The 5,181-nt window shown below is 33.0% G+C and overlaps 1 pseudogene; it reads left to right on the top strand.

Annotated features, from left to right (window-relative positions):
• The first annotated feature begins 4,348 nt into the window (after positions 1-4,348).
• Positions 4,349-4,924, top strand: LOC149229200 (pentatricopeptide repeat-containing protein At4g01400, mitochondrial-like; annotated as a pseudogene).
• Positions 4,925-5,181: the final 257 nt, after the last annotated feature.

Raw genomic sequence — 5,181 nt, 5'->3', positions numbered from 1 at the left:
ATTATAGTTGTGTTAACCCTAATCTGGTGGATAAGTGTGGTTTGAATAAATAAATGCATTCAAAATCTTGGTTAGTAAAGTTGGTTACATCTACAAAGAACAAAGTTCATCATTGGCTAAGAGCTTGTGCATTTGATTTGAATGGTATGCCTACCAATACAACAAAAATGGTTATTGGTGTGGGTCAAAAAATCTCACCATAACCTCATTGGTGATGATCAAAATTGCTTTCGTCACCAAAAAATGAACATCACTGTTGAGCCCCAATTTTGTTCATTTTTTTATAACATTTCTAAGGCCTTGCTTCCCCCTTTTGAACACTTTTTCACCCTTCATAACTCTCTTTCTTCCATATTATATGTGTTTTGACGAAAAGGGTGTTATGAGTTTTAAGGTATGCAAATCATTTTAGAAATTATCATTTCACTTTATTCTTGAGTATTTTTGAAGCAGAATGTTACCTAATCAAATTATGTAATATTTCAAGAGGTATGACCGAATCTTATGTAGAACAACTATCTTTTGAAGCGGTTCCATGGTTTCCTGCAGACATCCCCCGATTTCCTGGAGATATCCTGTGATTTCCTGTAGGATCAATGATTTCCTCTAGATACGATGATTTCCTATAACCTCTCTGATTTCCTGTAGTGATATTGATGGTTGAGTATGTTTCGGTCAGCCTCGAGGAGAATGAAAACATGGGTTATGTTAAGAAATTCGCTTACATGGATGTTTTCCTATTGGCTGCCTCAAAACTGCCACTGAAACCACCTAGACCTTTAGACCTCTCATAGATGGCTGTATTGGGAAATAGCTCCAGCAACTCAATGAGATCAATTTGATCCATGCCTTCAGTCATGGATCAAACTCACCATGTCTAGTTTCATTGCCTTTTCGAGTTATTATTAGCAAACAATTGCAGTATGTTAGTTTTCCTAATTCGGGCAAGTTAATGTCTGTGCACTTATATAAATACTTTTATGTTTCATTTTCAATGAGAGAGGATATACGAGACTTTTGTACTACTATAATATTTGTATAGATTAATATAAAATTCCATGTCCTACTCATATTGTTGTATAAACTCCTTTAGCAGTTAAAGGGGTTGTGAGTAAGGGAGGGCCCCCTTTACTCACAACTCTCATAGTTGCACCTTTTTTTCTTTTAATTATTTTCATGAATTGAGAGAATTATTACACAACATTTGTTCCTCTTCTCTAATGTGTAGCAGCACATGTATGATTGTTAAATAGTGAAGCTTATTTGATGAATATGTTTGGAGTTATTTGATTGAGCTTTAACTTACATTGTGAATTGTTGAATGGATTTAATTTCTGTTTGATTGATCCATTATCTTTTTTCTAATCAACATCAAGAATTTTAGGTGTTGTAGAGGGATGATTAAACCCACACCATAGTCTTTGCTCCTAAGTGTTAATGAGGAAAAGAGATATTTAAGTTGTGTGTATGTGGTTTTGTTTAGAAAAACACTTAAAGTATTAGCGTGCATATATTTTGTGCAACATCTCATAAGGTTACCTACCCTTGGTTGATGATTTATCTCTATCAAATTATAAGTCTATAATTTTCCCATTAGTCACCAAAGGTGGCATCGCTAAAAATATAGATGTTATGGTGACATTCAACGCTGTCACAAATAAATATTATAATGAGAGATAATGACCATCACTATTTCATATGAATCACCATGATTTATGGTGATGGATTTCTCATGGCCCTCACTACTGATGCATATTTACCGCAACGTTCATTCACCGTAATCTTTTTATATATTTGTGAGAGTCGAAAAATTTCACCGTAATGTCATTGGTGATGGTCAAAATAGATTCTATCACCAAAAATTAAATGTCTCCAAAGGTTGTGTCACCAAAAGTATAGGTGTTGTGGTGAGATTCAAGCTCCATCATGAAATAATGATTATAATGATGGATAGTGACCCTCACTATTTCATATAAACAACAATGATTTATGGTGATAGACCTTTCAGGACCATCACTATTGATGTATATATATATGGCCACCTTCATTAACCTTCACCATTTCATATATAAACAAAGAATTTTGATGACGGTCATTTGATTACCTTCACTATTGATATAGATATAGGGACAAATAGTGATCATCACCATTCCACATGAATATTAGGGCACAATGGAATAGAACCACCAACCACCTCCTTGTAAAGAAGGGGCTCTTCCATTGAGCTATCACCCTTCAAATAATTATACCTTGAAACTTTATAAATTCTAAATTCTAAAAATTTAATTAAATTATAGAACATTGTAAAGTCTTGTAGGCTTCATTGACTTAGTTAGCACAAACAATCATCGAATGAGGCAGAACATCACTGCTTTAGAACAAGGAAGCGACTTTTGCATGTTTAGTGAGTTCAACCACCCAAAAAATAACATCAAAGTGGATTGTTTAAAATTGACACTAACCAAGTACAAACCCAAAGTCCCCATGTTCTATGGCTTCTCTAATAAAATTTTGCATATGAAAGCAATCAGTGAAGAACATAAAAATTGTATACAGTGGTAGGAATAATTGAGGAACATAGGCATTATAACTTCTATGATGATTAAACATCAAAATCATGTAAAGTAGGAAACTGAACAAAGAGATTGAACATGAGATTGAACATGATGGACCTAGCATGAAATCCAGTGCACAGTTATCACATGGGCTCCATGAATATACATACCTTTGGAATGTAGCTCTTTTAAGTCCCCCAAAAATTAATATAGAATTCCAATGATATATAAATAAATAAAATAGGCATTATAACTTAACTATAAAGATTCAAAATCTTGCAAAATATGTAAATACAACATAAAAATTGAACATATAGAGTAGACATGAGATTTTGTGCATGGGTTCTTGTGATATAGAGTAGACCCTAGATCCTTCTGAAACTTAACTGCAAGTTTCAATGTAACTCACCTTCCCTACATGTCAAAAATAAGTACATATTCCAAACCATAATTTTCCAAAGAAGTCAAGTTTATCCTTTAAGCTACCCAAAAAAATAATAATTTGAAGAGCCATTAAAACTGTATAGTTCCATTCCTTACATCAATATTTCTGTTTCAATTGTTGAGAGACATTTTGGTCACTTCAACAAAATTAAATCTCACAAATAAAAAACCCATGTTTGAAAAAAATGTTTGAGAGTAGAAATATAAAAAAATATTGTCGAACTAGATATAGTATATTTATAAAACTTTCTGATGGAAAATTTACAAGGAACTAAAGTTTCCACTTACTAATTTAATTTTTAGCCAAAAAAAATAAATTACCTTGGTCTATTTGTATTCTTTTAATATGCAATAGAACCTTCCTCTATTTCTCCATGCCATGAAAAAATCGATATGAGTGCCTCATTTGATGTCTCATATGAAAAGCCACCCACTCATTTGATGTCTCATATGAAAAGCCACCCATGTAAATCTTCCTCTATGACAGATCAATACTTTGTGCATAAGTGGTATCAGTAGTTGATAGATTACAAACAGTAATTTGACCTTGCAGAGTCATCACCGCACATTACCAAACTATTCTTAAACTCTGAACAAAGCAACATCAAGTCAAATTGCCAACACAGTGACACAGAACTAACAAAAACAAAAGCCCCTGCCAAAACTATTGCTTGGTTTGCGAAAATATTATGATTTTTTTACAAAACATCTTATGGAATGGAATAGTTTAAATGACATTCCACCAAGATAAAAATCATAAATTTGCATATACTTGATGAGTAGATTGGGGTGAAAACTAGGATTGTTGCACTGCTTGTTGTTGTAGATATGAACAATAGGTAAAACGAAATTATTGTGGATTGAAATGAGATTGGTTATGTATGGCTAACTCTTTAATATAACTGGTTGTCCAAATGTCATTAGGGATACTAAATTTTATGGATGTTGTTGGTTCATTAAAACAAAAACCAAAGCTAAAGACAGGAGTGTTGAAAATCCACTTCTCTATTTTTTTTCATGTCCCGAGATGCAACTGCAACACCCTTCGAAATGCTATAATGATAGTAAAATATGTTTCCAGTGTTGCAATATACCCTTCCCAAAGCTATAATTATAGTGAAATACGTTTCTAGTGACCCATTTTAAGACCTAACTACAATCAACGTTCAACAAGAAACATTAGCATATTACTACTATTTAGCCACCACCATGCTCATATTCCCCCAACCCCATTGGACAATAGGTGTTCTTCTCAGTTCAAATAACATTCAATAGATGTAAACCTTCTTTGACAATGCTACTAGAAGAAATTTATAATCTTAAAATGACAGAGATATGCTTTGTTAGCAATGGAAAATTTTTACTTTTCATACCACAACAAGCACAATTATTCTACTTATCATACCTTTATAAGAAAACTAAGACATGCCAGGAAATTTAGAGAAAAGGAAGGTCTAATCCACCATATGAGAAATAATGGTTGTACATATACACCAAGCCTTTTGTTGATATAATTGAAATCTATGAAATCTATGGAGAATCTGGAATTCCTAATGAAATTGTCAAGGCTTTACATCAGACGTTAGATTTGTTCACTAACCTTTGGCACAACATTTCAATGTTCTATTGATTATGCTTATTCAACACAAACGCACTGATATTGCCCCTTCCGATTAACAAAATTGCACAAGTTTGGAATAATCCAAATACGAGGACCTATAACATCGTCATTAGAACCTAATTCCATAATGACAATTTCTGTTAGCACTATTTTCTTTCCAACAAGAATGGCAAGCAGGGTTTCATTCCTGACGTTGCAACATTTTAACGCAATGTCTTTTTGGGAAAGTCGGATTAACACAACAGTAGGTGTCGTGGATGAAATGTAAAAGAAGGATTACGTTCTAGATGCTCGTTACCTTTAACCATTTGGGACTGATCCTTTCTAAACTTGGGAAGCCTTACCCAACAATTTCCACCATAGAATCAAAATATTTCCCATAAGTAATCAGATGGAGAAACATGGAAAATATGAAGGAAAAAAAACATATTTTTATTACAATAATAATATGAATGGACAAATTTCTAAAAAAAAATGTAGAACAACCAAGGCCCTAAAATGAAATCATGGGCAAAGCTATGTTACTTTGAGGCTTGTAATGTGTGTGGAATTTGGATAAGA

The sequence above is a fragment of the Pinus tabuliformis genome, chromosome J, assembly GCF_031772625.1.
Source record: "Pinus tabuliformis cultivar Carrire ecotype Pingquan chromosome J, CPIR1, whole genome shotgun sequence".
Lineage (NCBI taxonomy): Eukaryota > Viridiplantae > Streptophyta > Pinopsida > Pinales > Pinaceae > Pinus > Pinus tabuliformis.
The sequence above is the reverse complement of the archived record's forward strand: the minus strand, read 5'-3'. Positions and strand labels throughout refer to the sequence as shown.